The following is a 15,354-nucleotide window of genomic DNA, read 5'->3' as shown; positions in this document are numbered from 1 at the left end:
CCTCTGATTCCCCGTATCTGATTCCCCGCCTCTGTTTCCCCGCCTCTGATTCCCCGCCTCTGTTTCCCCGCCTCTGATTCCCCACCTCTGATTCCCAATATCTGATTCCCCGCCTCTGATTCCCCACCTTTGATTCCCCGCCTCTGATTCGCCAGCTATGATTCCCCGCCTCTTATTCCCCGCGTCTTATTCCCTGCCTTTGATTCCCCGCCTCTGATTCCACATCTCTGATTCACCACCTCTGATTCCCCGCGTCTGATTCCCTGCCTCTGATTCCCCATCTCTGATTCCCCATCTCTGATTCCCCAATTCTGATTCCCCTCCTCTGATTCCCCGTGTTTGATTCCCTGCCTCTGATTCCCGGCCTCTGATTCCCCATCTCTGATTCCCCATCTCTGATTCCCTAATTCTGATTCCCCTCCTCTGATTCCCCGTGTTTGATTCCCTGCCTCTGATTCCCGGCCTCTGATTCCCCATCTCTGATTCACCGCCTTTGATTCGCCACCTCTGATTCGCCATATCTGATTCCCCGCCTCTGTTTCCCCGCCTCTGATTCCCCGCCTCTGATTCCCCATATCTCATTCCCCGCCTCTGAATCCCCATCTCTGATTCCCGGACTCTGATTCCCCACCTCTGATTTCCGGCCTCTTATTCCCGGCATCTGATTCCGGCCTCTGATTCCCGGCCTCTGATTCCCTGCTTCTGATTCTGATTCCCTGCCTTTGATTCCCCATCTCTGATTCCGCACATCTGATTCCCTGCCTCTGATTCCCCATCTCTGATTCCCCATATCTGATTCCCCGCCTCTGATTCCCTGCCTCTGTTTCCCAATATCTAAGTCCCCGCCTCTGATTCCCCAACTCTGATTCCCCACTTCTGATTCCCCAGCTCTGATTCCCCGCCTCTGATTCCCCGCATCTGATTCCCTGCATCTGATTCCAAGCCTCTGATTCCCTGCCTCTGATTCCCAACCTCTGATTCCCCACCTCTGATTCCCCATATCTGATTCCCAGCCTCTGTTTCCCCGCCTCTGATTCCCCGCCTCTGTTTCCCCATATCTGATTCCCGGCCTCTGATTCCCCGCCTCTGATTCCCCGCCTCTGATTCCCTGCCTCTGATTCCCCATCTCCGATTCCGCACATCTGATTCCCTGCCTCTGATTCCCCGCCTCTGATTCCCCGCCTCTGATTCCCTGCCTCTGATTCCCAACCTCTGATTCCCCACCTCTGATTCCCCGTGTTTGATTCCCCGCTTCTGTTTCCCCGCCTCTGATTCCCCGCCTCTGATTCCCCAACTCTAATTCCCCGCCTCTGATTCCCCATATCTGATTCCCCGCCTCTGTTTCCCCGCCTCTGATTCCCCGCCCCTGTTTCCCCATATCTGATTCCCTGCCTCTGATTCCCCAACTTTGATTCCCAGCCTCTGATTCCCCAGCTCTGATTCCCCGCCTCTGATTCCCCGTGTTTGATTCCCTGCCTCTGATTCCCCTCCTCTGATTCCCCATCTCTGATTCACCACCTTTGATTCGCCACCTCTGATTCCCCATATCTGATTCCCCACCTCTGTTTTCCCGCCTCTGATTCCCCGCCTCTGATTCTCCATATCTCATTCCCCGCCTCTGAATCCCCATCTCTGATTCCCGGACTCTGATTCCCCACCTCTGATTCCCGGCCTCTTATTCCCAGCATCTGATTCCAGGCCTCTGATTCCCGGCCTCTGACTCCCCGCTTCTGATTCTGATTCCCTGCCTCTGATTCCCCATCTCTGATTCCGCACATCTGATTACCTGCCTCTGATTCCCCACCTCTGATTCCCCATATCTGATTCCCCGCCTCTGATTCCCCGCATCCGATTCCCCATATCTGATTCCCCGCCTCTGTTTCCCCGCCCCTGATTCCCCGCCTCTGTTTCCCCATATCTGATTCCCCGCCTCTGATTCCCAACTATGATTCCCCGCCTCTGATTCCCCAGCTCTGATTCCCTGCCTCTGATTCCCCGCATTCTATTCACTGCCTCTGATTCCCCGCCTGTGATTCCCCATCTCTGATAAACCACCTCTGATTCCCCACCACTGATTCCCCATATCTAATTCCCCGCCTCTGTTTGCCCGCCTCTGATTCCCCGCCTCTGTTTCCCCATATCTGATTCCCCGCCTCTGAATCCCCAACTCTGATTCCCTGCCTCTGATTCCCCAGCTTCATTCCCCGCCTTTGATTCCACCCGTCTGATTCCCAGCCTCTGAATCCCCGTGTCTGATAACCTGCCTCTGATTCCCCGCCTCTGATTCCCCATCTCAGATTCACCGCCTCTGATTCCCCACCTCTGATTCCCCATCTCTGATTCCGCACATCCGACTCCCTGCCTCTGATTCCCCGACTCTGATTCCCCACCTCTGATTCCCCAGCTCTGATTCCCCGCCTCTGATTCCCCAACTCTGATTCCCCGCCTCTGATTCCACAGCTCTGATTCCCCGCCTCTGATTCCCCGTGTTTGATCCCCTGCCTCTGATTCCCCGCCTCTGATTCCCCATCTCTGATTCACCGCCTTTGATTCGCCACCTCTGATTCGCCATATCTGATTCCTCGCCACTGTTTCCCCGCCTCTGATTCCCCGCCTCTGATTCCCCATATCTCATTCCCCGCCTCTGATTCGCCAGCTATGATTCCCCGCCTCTGATTCCCCGCGTCTGATTCCCTGCCTCTGATTCCCCGCCTCTGATTCCACATCTCTGATTCACCACCTCTGATTCCACGCGTCTGATTCCCCGCCTCTGATTCCCCATCTCTGATTCCCCATCTCTGATTCCCCAATTCTGATTCCCCGCCTCTGATTCCCCAGCTCTGATTCCTCGCCTCTGATTCCCTTCCTCTGATTCCCAACCTCTGATTCCCCAACTCTGATTTCCCATATTGATTCCCTGCGTCTGATTCCCCACCTCTGATTTCCCATATTGATTCCCTGCGTCTGATTCCCCGCCTCTGATTCCCCAACTCTGATTCCCCGCCTCTGATTCCCCAGCTCTGATTCCCCGCATCTGATTCCCCGTGTTTGATTCCCTGCCTCTGATTCCCGGCCTCTGATTCCCCATCTCTGATTCACCGCCTTTGATTCGCAACCTCTGATTCCCCATATCTGATTCCCCGCCTCTGTTTCTCCGCCTCTGATTCCCCGCCTCTGATTCCCCATATCTCATTCCCCGCCTCTAAATCCCCATCTCTGATTCCCGGACTCTGATTCCCCACCTCTGATTCCCGGCCTCTTATTCCCGGCATCTGATTCCGGCCTCTGATTCCCGGCCTCTGATTCCCTGCGTCTGATTCTGATTCCCTGCCTCTGATTCCCCATCTCTGATTCCGCACATCTGATTCCCTGCCTCTGATTCCCCACCTCTGATTCCCCATATCTGATTCCCCGCCTCTGTTTCCCCACCTTTGATTCCCCGCCTCTGCTTCCCAATATCTAAGTCCCCGCCTCTGATTCCCCAACTCTAATTCCCCACCTCTGATTCCACAGCTCTGATTCCCCGCCTCTGATTCCCCGCATCTGATTCCCTGCAACTGATTCCAAGCCTCTGATTCCCTGCCTCTGATTCCCAACCTCTGATTCCCAACCTCTGATTCCACACCTCTGATTCCCCATATCTGATTCCCCGCCTCTGTTTCCCCGCCTCTGATTCCCCGCCTCTGATTCCCCATATCCCATTCCCCGCCTCCAATTCCGCATCTCTGATTCCCAACCTCTGATTCCCCACCTCTGATTCCCCATATCTGATTCCCCGCCTCTGTTTCCCCGCCTCTGATTCCCCGCCTCTGTTTCCCCATATCTGATCCCCGCCTCTATTTGCCCGCCTCTGATTCCCCGCCTCTGTTTCCCCATATCTGATTCCCCGCCTCTGAATCCCCAACTCTGATTCCCTGCCTCTAATTTCCCATGTCTGATTCCCCGCCTCTGATTCCCCGCGTCTGATTACCGGCCTCTGATTCCCTGCCTCTGATTCCCCATCTCTGATTCACAACCTCTGATTCCACACCTCTGATTCCCCATAACCTATTCCCCGCCTCTGTTTCCCGCCTCTGATTCCCCACCTCTGATTCCCAATATCTGATTCCCCGCCTCTGATTCCCCACCTCTGATTCCCCGCCTCTGATTCGCCAGCTATGATTCCCCGCCTCTGATTCCCCGCGTCTGATTCCCTGCCTCTGATTCCCCGCCTCTGATTCCAACTCTCTGATTCACCACCGCTGATTCCCTGCGTCTGATTCCCCGCCTCTGATTCCCCATCTCTGATTCCCCATCTCTGATTCCCCAATTCTGATTCCCCGCCTCTGATTCCCCAGCTCTGATTCCTCGCCTCTGATTCCCTTCCTCTGATTCCCAACCTCTGATTCCCCACCTCTGATTTCCCATAATGATTCCCTGCGTCTGATTCCCCACCTCTGATTCCCCATATCTGATTCCCCGCCTCTGTTTCCCCGCCTCTGATTCCCCGCCTCTGTTTCCCCGTATATGATCCCCGCCTCTATTTGCCCGCCTCTGATTCCCCGCCTCTGTTTCCCCATATCTGATTCCCCGCCTCTGAATCCCCAACTCTGATTCCCTGTCTCTAATTTCCCATGTCTGATTCCCCGCCTCTGATTCCCCGCGTCTGATTACCGGCCTCTGATTCCCCGCCTCTGATTCCCCATCTCTGATTCACAACCTCTGATTCCCCACCTCTGATTCCCCATATCTGATTCCCCGCCTCTGTTTCCCCGCCTCTGATTCCCCACCTCTGATTCCCAATATCTGATTCCCCGCCTCTGATTCCCCACCTCTGATTCCCCGCCTCTGATTCGCCAGCTATGATTCCCCGTCTCTGATTCCCCGCGTCTGATTCCCTGCCTCTGATTCCCCGCCTCTGATTCCACATCTCTGATTCACCACCGCTGATTCCCCGCGTCTGATTCCCCGCCTCTGATTCCCCATCTCTGATTCCCCAATTCTGATTCCCCGCCTCTGATTCCCCAGCTCTGATTCCTACCCTCTGATTCCCTTCCTCTGATTCCCAACCTCTGATTCCCCAACTCTGATTCCCCGCCTCTGATTCCCCAGCTCTGATTCCCCGCCTCTGATTCCCCGTGTTTGATTCCCTGCCTCTGATTCCCGGCCTCTGATTCCCCATCTCTGATTCACCGCCTTTGATTCGCCACCTCTGATTCCCCAAATCTGATTCCCCACCTCTGTTTCCCCGCCTCTGATACCCCGCCTCTGATTCCCCATATCTCATTCCCCGCCTCTGAATCCCCATCTCTGATTCCCGGACTCTGATTCCCCACCTCTGATTCCCGGCCTCTTATTCCCGGCATCTGATTCCGGCCTCTGATTCCCGGCCTCTGATTCCCTGCTTCTGATTCTGATTCCCTGCCTCTGATTCCCCATCTCTGATTCCGCACATCTGATTCCCTGCCTCTGATTACCCCCCTCTGTTTCCCCGCCTCTGATTCCCCGCCTCTGTTTCCCAATATCTAAGTCCCCGCCTCTGATTCCCCAACTCTGATTCCCCACCTCTGATTCCCCAGCTCTGATTCCCCGCCTATGATTCCCCGCATCTGATTCCCTGCATCTGATTCCAAGCCTCTGATTCCCTGCCTCTGATTCCCAACCTCTGATTCCCCACCTCTGATTCCCCATATCTGATTCCCCGCCTCTGTTTCCCCGCCTCTGATTCACCACCTCTGTTTCCCAATATCTGATTCCCGGCCTCTGATTCCCCGCTTCTGATGCCCCGCCTCTGATTCCCTGCCTCTGATTCCCCATCTCCGATTCCGCACATCTGATTCCCTGCCTCTGATTCCCCGCCTCTGATTCCCCGCCTCTGATTCCCTGCCTCTGATTCCCAACCTCTGATTCCCCACCTCTGATTCCCCATATCTGATTCCCCGCCTCTGTTTCCCCGCCTCTGATTCCCCTCCTCTGATTCCCCAACTCTAATTTCCCGCCTCTGATTCCCCAGCTCTGATTCCCCGTGTTTGATTCCCTGCCTCTGATTCCCTGCCCTGATTCCCCATCTCTGTTTCACCACCTTTGATTCGCCACCTCTGATTCCCCATATCTGATTCCCCGCCTCTGTTTCCCCGCCTCTGATTCCCTGCCTCTGATTCCAAACCTCTGATACCCCATATCTGATTCCCCGCCTCTGTTTCCCCGCCTCTGATTCCCTGCCCCTGTTTCCCCATATCTGATTCCCTGCCTCTGATTCCCCAACTCAGATTCCCCGCCTCTGATTCCCCAGCTCTGATTCCCCGCCTCTGAATTCCCGTGTTTGATTCCCTGCCTCTGATTCCCCGCCTCTGATTCCCCATCTCTGATTCACCGCCTTTGATTCGCCACCTCTGATTCCACATATCTGATTCCCCACCTCTGTTTCCCCGCCTCTGATTCCCCGCCTCTGATTCTCCATATCTCATTCCCCGCCTCTGAATCCCCATCTCTGATTCCCGGACTCTGATTCCCCACCTCTGATTCCCGGCCTCTCATTCCCAGCATCTAATTCCCGGCCTCTGATTCCCGGCCTCTGATTCCCCGCTTCTGATTCTGATTCCCTGCCTCTGATTCCCCATCTCTGATTCCGCACATCTGATTCCCTGCCTCTGATTCCCCACCTCTGATTACCCATATCTGACTTCCCGCCTCTGTTTCCCCGCCTCTGATTCCCCGCCTCTGTTTCCCCATATCTAATTCCCAACCTCTGATGCCCCAACTCTGATTCCCTGCCTCTGATTCCCCGCGTTCTATTCCCTGCCTCTGATTCCCCGCCTGTGATTCCCCATCTCTGATTCACCACCTCTGATTCCCCACCTCTGATTCCCCATATCTAATTCCCCGCCTCTGTTTGCCCGCCTCTGATTCCCCGCCTCTGTTTCCCCATATCTGATTCCCCGCCTCTGAATCCCCAACTCTGATTCCCTGCCTCTGATTCCCCAGCACTGATTCCCCGCCTTTGATTCCCCCCGTCTGATTCCCAGCCTCTGAATCCCCGTGTCTGATTTCCTGCCTCTGATTCCCCACCTCTGATTCCCCATCTCTGATTCACAGCCTCTGATTCCCCACCTCTGATTCCCCATCTCTGATTCTGCACATCTGATTCCCTGCCTCTGATTCCCCGCCTCTGTTTCCCCGCCTCTAATTCCCAACCTCTGATGCCCCAACTCTGATTCCCTGCCTCTGATTCCCCGCGTTCTATTCCCTGCCTCTGATTCCCCGCCTGTGATTCCCCATCTCTGATTCACCACCTCTGATTCCCCACCTCTGATTCCCCATATCTAATTCCCTGCCTCTGAATCCCCAACTCTGATTCTCTGCCTCTGATTCCCCAGCTCAGATTCCCCGCCTTTGATTCCCCCCGTCTGATTCCCAGCCTCTGAATCCCCGTGTCTGATTTCCTGCCTCTGATTCCCCACCTCTGATTCCCCATCTCTGATTCACAGCCTCTGATTCCCCACCTCTGATTCCCCATCTCTGATTCCGCACATCTGATTCCCTGCCTCTGATTTCCCGACTCTGATCCCCACCTCTGATTCCCAACCTCTGATTCCCCACCTCTGAATCCCCATATCTGATTCCCTGCCTCTGTTTCCCCGCCTCTGATTCCCCGCCTCTGTTTCCCCATATCTGATTCCCCACCTCTGATTCCCCATATCTGATTCCCCGCCTCTCTTTCCGCGCCTCTGATTCCCCACCTCTGATTCCCCATATCTGATTCCCCATATCTGATTCCCCGCCTCTGATTCCCCGCCTCTGTTTCCCCATATCTGATTCCCCACCTCTGATTCCCCATATCATATTCCCCGCCTCTCTTTCCGCGCCTCTGATTCCCCGCCTCTGATTCCCCATATCTGATTCCCCGCCTCTGTTTCCCCATATCTAATTCCCCGCCTCTGATTCCCAAACTCTGATTCCCCAGCTCTGATTCCCCGCCTCTGATTCCCCGCATCTGATTCCCTGCATCTGATTCCAAGCCTCTGATTCCCTGCCTCTGATTCCCAACCTCTGATTCCCCACCTCTGATTCCCCATATCTGATTCCCAGCCTCTGTTTCCCCGCCTCTGATTCCCCGCCTCTGTTTCCCCATATCTGATTCCCGGCCTCTGATTCCCCGCCTCTGATTCCCCGCCTCTGATTCCCTGCCTCTGATTCCCCATCTCCGATTCCGCACATCTGATTCCCTGCCTCTGATTCCCCGCCTCTGATTCCCCGCCTCTGATTCCCTGCCTCTGATTCCCAACCTCTGATTCCCCACCTCTGATTCCCCGTGTTTGATTCCCCGCTTCTGTTTCCCCGCCTCTGATTCCCCGCCTCTGATTCCCCAACTCTAATTCCCCGCCTCTGATTCCCCATATCTGATTCCCCGCCTCTGTTTCCCCGCCTCTGATTCCCCGCCCCTGTTTCCCCATATCTGATTCCCTGCCTCTGATTCCCCAACTTTGATTCCCAGCCTCTGATTCCCCAGCTCTGATTCCCCGCCTCTGATTCCCCGTGTTTGATTCCCTGCCTCTGATTCCCCTCCTCTGATTCCCCATCTCTGATTCACCACCTTTGATTCGCCACCTCTGATTCCCCATATCTGATTCCCCACCTCTGTTTTCCCGCCTCTGATTCCCCGCCTCTGATTCTCCATATCTCATTCCCCGCCTCTGAATCCCAACCTCTGATGCCCCAACTCTGATTCCCTGCCTCTGATTCCCCGCGTTCTATTCCCTGCCTCTGATTCCCCGCCTGTGATTCCCCATCTCTGATTCACCACCTCTGATTCCCCACCTCTGATTCCCCATATCTAATTCCCTGCCTCTGAATCCCCAACTCTGATTCCCTGCCTCTGATTCCCCAGCTCAGATTCCCCGCCTTTGATTCCCCCCGTCTGATTCCCAGCCTCTGAATCCCCGTGTCTGATTTCCTGCCTGTGATTCCCCACCTCTGATTCCCCATCTCTGATTCACAGCCTCTGATTCCCCACCTCTGATTCTCCATCTCTGATTCCGCACATCTGATTCTCTGCCTCTGATTTCCCGACTCTGATCCCCACCTCTGATTCCCAACCTCTGATTCCCCACCTCTGAATCCCCATATCTGATTCCCTGCCTCTGTTTCCCCGCCTCTGATTCCCCGCCTCTGTTTCCCCATATCTGATTCCCCACCTCTGATTCCCCATATCTGATTCCCCGCCTCTCTTTCCGCGCCTCTGATTCCCCGCCTCTGATTCCCCGCCTCTGATTCCCCATATCTGATTCCCCGCCTCTGATTCCCCGCCTCTGTTTCCCCATATCTGATTCCCCACCTCTGATTCCCCATATCTGATTCCCCGCCTCTCTTTCCACGCCTCTGATTCCCCGCCTCTGATTCCCCATATCTGATTCCCCGCCTCTGTTTCCCCATATCTAATTCCCCGCCTCTGATTCCCAAACTCTGATTCCCCAGCTCTGATTCCCCGCCTCTGATTCCCCGCATCTGATTCCCTGCATCTGATTCCAAGCCTCTGATTCCCTGCCTCTGATTCCCAACCTCTGATTCCCCACCTCTGATTCCCCATATCTGATTCCCAGCCTCTGTTTCCCCGCCTCTGATTCCCCGCCTCTGTTTCCCCATATCTGATTCCCGGCCTCTGATTCCCCGCCTCTGATTCCCCGCCTCTGATTCCCTGCCTCTGATTCCCCATCTCCGATTCCGCACATCTGATTCCCTGCCTCTGATTCCCCGCCTCTGATTCCCCGCCTCTGATTCCCTGCCTCTGATTCCCAACCTCTGATTCCCCACCTCTGATTCCCCGTGTTTGATTCCCCGCTTCTGTTTCCCCGCCTCTGATTCCCCGCCTCTGATTCCCCAACTCTAATTCCCCGCCTCTGATTCCCCATATCTGATTCCCCGCCTCTGTTTCCCCGCCTCTGATTCCCCGCCCCTGTTTCCCCATATCTGATTCCCTGCCTCTGATTCCCCAACTTTGATTCCCAGCCTCTGATTCCCCAGCTCTGATTCCCCGCCTCTGATTCCCCGTGTTTGATTCCCTGCCTCTGATTCCCCTCCTCTGATTCCCCATCTCTGATTCACCACCTTTGATTCGCCACCTCTGATTCCCCATATCTGATTCCCCACCTCTGTTTTCCCGCCTCTGATTCCCCGCCTCTGATTCTCCATATCTCATTCCCCGCCTCTGAATCCCCATCTCTGATTCCCGGACTCTGATTCCCCACCTCTGATTCCCGGCCTCTTATTCCCAGCATCTGATTCCAGGCCTCTGATTCCCGGCCTCTGACTCCCCGCTTCTGATTCTGATTCCCTGCCTCTGATTCCCCATCTCTGATTCCGCACATCTGATTACCTGCCTCTGATTCCCCACCTCTGATTCCCCATATCTGATTCCCCGCCTCTGATTCCCCGCATCCGATTCCCCATATCTGATTCCCCGCCTCTGTTTCCCCGCCCCTGATTCCCCGCCTCCGTTTCCCCATATCTGATTCCCCGCCTCTGATTCCCAACTATGATTCCCCGCCTCTGATTCCCCAGCTCTGATTCCCTGCCTCTGATTCCCCGCATCTGATTCCCTGCAACTGATTCCAAGCCTCTGATTCCCTGCCTCTGATTCCCAACCTCTGATTCCCAACCTCTGATTCCACACCTCTGATTCCCCATATCTGATTCCCCGCCTCTGTTTCCACGCCTCTGATTCCCCGCCTCTGATTCCCCATATCCCATTCCCCGCCTCCAATTCCGCAACTCTGATTCCCAACCTCTGATTCCCCACCTCTGATTCCCCATATCTGATTCCCCGCCTCTGTTTCCCCGCCTCTGATTCCCCGCCTCTGTTTCCCAATATCTGATCCCCGCCTCTATTTGCCCGCCTCTGATTCCCCGCCTCTGTTTCCCCATATCTGATTCCCCGCGTCTGAATCCCCAACTCTGATTCCCTGCCTCTAATTCCCCATCTCTGATTCACAACCTCTGATTCCACACCTCTGATTCCCCATAACTTATTCCCCGCCTCTGTTTCCCGCCTCTGATTCCCCACCTCTGATTCCCAATATCTGATTCCCCGCCTCTGATTCCCCACCTCTGATTCCCCGCCTCTGATTCGCCAGCTATGATTCCCCGCCTCTGATTCCCCGCGTCTGATTCCCTGCCTCTGATTCCCCACCTCTGATTCCACATCTCTGATTCACCACCGCTGATTCCCCGCGTCTGATTCCTCGCCTCAGATTCCCCATCTCTGATTCCCCATCTCTGATTCCCCAATTCTGATTCCCCGCCTCTGATTCCCCAGCTCTGATTCCTCGCCTCTGATTCCCTTCCTCTGATTCCCAACCTCTGATTCCCCACCTCTGATTTCCCATAATGATTCCCTGCGTCTGATTCCCCACCTCTGATTCCCCATATCTGATTCCCCGCCTCTGATTCCACACCTCTGATTCCCCATAACCTATTCCCCGCCTCTGTTTCCCGCCTCTGATTCCCCACCTCTGATTCCCAATATCTGATTCCCCGCCTCTGATTCCCCACCTCTGATTCCCCGCCTCTGATTCGCCAGCTATGATTCCCCGCCTCTGATTCCCCGCGTCTGATTCCCTGCCTCTGATTCCCCACCTCTGATTCCACATCTCTGATTCACCACCGCTGATTCCCCGCGTCTGATTCCTCGCCTCAGATTCCCCATCTCTGATTCCCCATCTCTGATTCCCCAAATCTGATTCCCCGCCTCTGATTCCCCAGCTCTGATTCCTCGCCTCTGATTCCCTTCCTCTGATTCCCAACCTCTGATTCCCCACCTCTGATTTCCCATAATGATTCCCTGCGTCTGATTCCCCACCTCTGATTCCCCATATCTGATTCCCCGCCTCTGTTTCCCCGCCTCTGATTCCCCGCCTCTGTTTCCCCGTATATGATCCCCGCCTCTATTTGCCCGCCTCTGATTCCCCGCCTCTGTTTCCCCATATCTGATTCCCCGCCTCTGAATCCCCAACTCTGATTCCCTGTCTCTAATTTCCCATGTCTGATTCCCCGCCTCTGATTCCCCGCGTCTGATTACCGGCCTCTGATTCCCCGCCTCTGATTCCCCATCTCTGATTCACAACCTCTGATTCCCCACCTCTGATTCCCCATATCTGATTCCCCGCCTCTGTTTCCCCGCCTCTGATTCCCCACCTCTGATTCCCAATATCTGATTCCCCGCCTCTGATTCCCCACCTCTGATTCCCCGCCTCTGATTCGCCAGCTATGATTCCCCGTCTCTGATTCCCCGCGTCTGATTCCCTGCCTCTGATTCCCCGCCTCTGATTCCACATCTCTGATTCACCACCGCTGATTCCCCGCGTCTGATTCCCCGCCTCTGATTCCCCATCTCTGATTCCCCAATTCTGATTCCCCGCCTCTGATTCCCCAGCTCTGATTCCTACCCTCTGATTCCCTTCCTCTGATTCCCAACCTCTGATTCCCCAACTCTGATTCCCCGCCTCTGATTCCCCAGCTCTGATTCCCCGCCTCTGATTCCCCGTGTTTGATTCCCTGCCTCTGATTCCCGGCCTCTGATTCCCCATCTCTGATTCACCGCCTTTGATTCGCCACCTCTGATTCCCCAAATCTGATTCCCCACCTCTGTTTCCCCGCCTCTGATACCCCGCCTCTGATTCCCCATATCTCATTCCCCGCCTCTGAATCCCCATCTCTGATTCCCGGACTCTGATTCCCCACCTCTGATTCCCGGCCTCTTATTCCCGGCATCTGATTCCGGCCTCTGATTCCCGGCCTCTGATTCCCTGCTTCTGATTCTGATTCCCTGCCTCTGATTCCCCATCTCTGATTCCGCACATCTGATTCCCTGCCTCTGATTACCCCCCTCTGTTTCCCCGCCTCTGATTCCCCGCCTCTGTTTCCCAATATCTAAGTCCCCGCCTCTGATTCCCCAACCCTGATTCCCCACCTCTGATTCCCCAGCTCTGATTCCCCGCCTATGATTCCCCGCATCTGATTCCCTGCATCTGATTCCAAGCCTCTGATTCCCTGCCTCTGATTCCCAACCTCTGATTCCCCACCTCTGATTCCCCATATCTGATTCCCCGCCTCTGTTTCCCCGCCTCTGATTCCCCACCTCTGTTTCCCAATATCTGATTCCCGGCCTCTGATTCCCCGCTTCTGATTCCCCGCCTCTGATTCCCTGCCTCTGATTCCCCATCTCCGATTCCGCACATCTGATTCCCTGCCTCTGATTCCCCGCCTCTGATTCCCCACCTCTGATTCCCTGCCTCTGATTCCCAACCTCTGATTCCCCACCTCTGATTCCCCATATCTGATTCCCCGCCTCTGTTTCCCCGCCTCTGATTCCCCTCCTCTGATTCCCCAACTCTAATTTCCCGCCTCTGATTCCCCAGCTCTGATTCCCCGTGTTTGATTCCCTGCCTCTGATTCCCTGCCCTGATTCCCCATCTCTGTTTCACCACCTTTGATTCGCCACCTCTGATTCCCCATATCTGATTCCCCGCCTCTGTTTCCCCGCCTCTGATTCCCTGCCTCTGATTCCAAACCTCTGATTCCCCATATCTGATTCCCCGCCTCTGTTTCCCCGCCTCTGATTCCCTGCCCCTGTTTCCCCATATCTGATTCCCTGCCTCTGATTCCCCAACTCAGATTCCCCGCCTCTGATTCCCCAGCTCTGATTCCCCGCCTCTGAATTCCCGTGTTTGATTCCCTGCCTCTGATTCCCCGCCTCTGATTCCCCATCTCTGATTCACCGCCTTTGATTCGCCACCTCTGATTCCACATATCTGATTCCCCACCTCTGTTTCCCCGCCTCTGATTCCCCGCCTCTGATTCTCCATATCTCATTCCCCGCCTCTGAATCCCCATCTCTGATTCCCGGACTCTGATTCCCCACCTCTGATTCCCGGCCTCTCATTCCCAGCATCTTATTCCCGGCCTCTGATTCCCGGCCTCTGATTCCCCGCTTCTGATTCTGATTCCCTGCCTCTGATTCCCCATCTCTGATTCCGCACATCTGATTCCCTGCCTCTGATTCCCCACCTCTGATTACCCATATCTGACTTCCCGCCTCTGTTTCCCCGCCTCTGATTCCCCGCCTATGTTTCCCCATATCTAATTCCCAACCTCTGATGCCCCAACTCTGATTCCCTGCCTCTGATTCCCCGCGTTCTATTCCCTGCCTCTGATTCCCCGCCTGTGATTCCCCATCTCTGATTCACCACCTCTGATTCCCCACCTCTGATTCCCCATATCTAATTCCCCGCCTCTGTTTGCCCGCCTCTGATTCCCCGCCTCTGTTTCCCCATATCTGATTCCCCGCCTCTGAATCCCCAACTCTGATTCCCTGCCTCTGATTCCCCAGCACTGATTCCCCGCCTTTGATTCCCCCCGTCTGATTCCCAGCCTCTGAATCCCCGTGTCTGATTTCCTGCCTCTGATTCCCCACCTCTGATTCCCCATCTCTGATTCACAGCCTCTGATTCCCCACCTCTGATTCCCCATCTCTGATTCTGCACATCTGATTCCCTGCCTCTGATTCCCCGCCTCTGTTTCCCCGCCTCTAATTCCCAACCTCTGATGCCCCAACTCTGATTCCCTGCCTCTGATTCCCCGCGTTCTATTCCCTGCCTCTGATTCCCCGCCTGTGATTCCCCATCTCTGATTCACCACCTCTGATTCCCCACCTCTGATTCCCCATATCTAATTCCCTGCCTCTGAATCCCCAACTCTGATTCCCTGCCTCTGATTCCCCAGCTCAGATTCCCCGCCTTTGATTCCCCCCGTCTGATTCCCAGCCTCTGAATCCCCGTGTCTGATTTCCTGCCTCTGATTCCCCACCTCTGATTCACAGCCTCTGATTCCCCACCTCTGATTCCCCATCTCTGATTCCGCACATCTGATTCCCTGCCTCTGATTTCCCGACTCTGATCCCCACCTCTGATTCCCAACCTCTGATTCCCCACCTCTGAATCCCCATATCTGATTCCCTGCCTCTGTTTCCCCGCCTCTGATTCCCCGCCTCTGTTTCCCCATATCTGATTCCCCACCTCTGATTCCCCATATCTGATTCCCCGCCTCTCTTTCCGCGCCTCTGATTCCCCGCCTCTGATTCCCCATATCTGATTCCCCATATCTGATTCCCCGCCTCTGATTCCCCGCCTCTGTTTCCCCATATCTGATTCCCCACCTCTGATTCCCCATATCTTATTCCCCGCCTCTCTTTCCGCGCCTCTGATTCCCCGCCTCTGATTCCCCATATCTGATTCCCCGCCTCTGTTTCCCCATATCTAATTCCCCGCCTCTGATTCCCAAACTCTGATTCCCCAGCTCTGATTCCCCGCCTCTGATTCCCCG

Source organism: Narcine bancroftii, unplaced genomic scaffold (genome assembly GCF_036971445.1).
Source record: "Narcine bancroftii isolate sNarBan1 unplaced genomic scaffold, sNarBan1.hap1 Scaffold_159, whole genome shotgun sequence".
NCBI lineage: Eukaryota > Metazoa > Chordata > Chondrichthyes > Torpediniformes > Narcinidae > Narcine > Narcine bancroftii.
Note: the sequence above shows the minus strand (reverse complement) of the source record.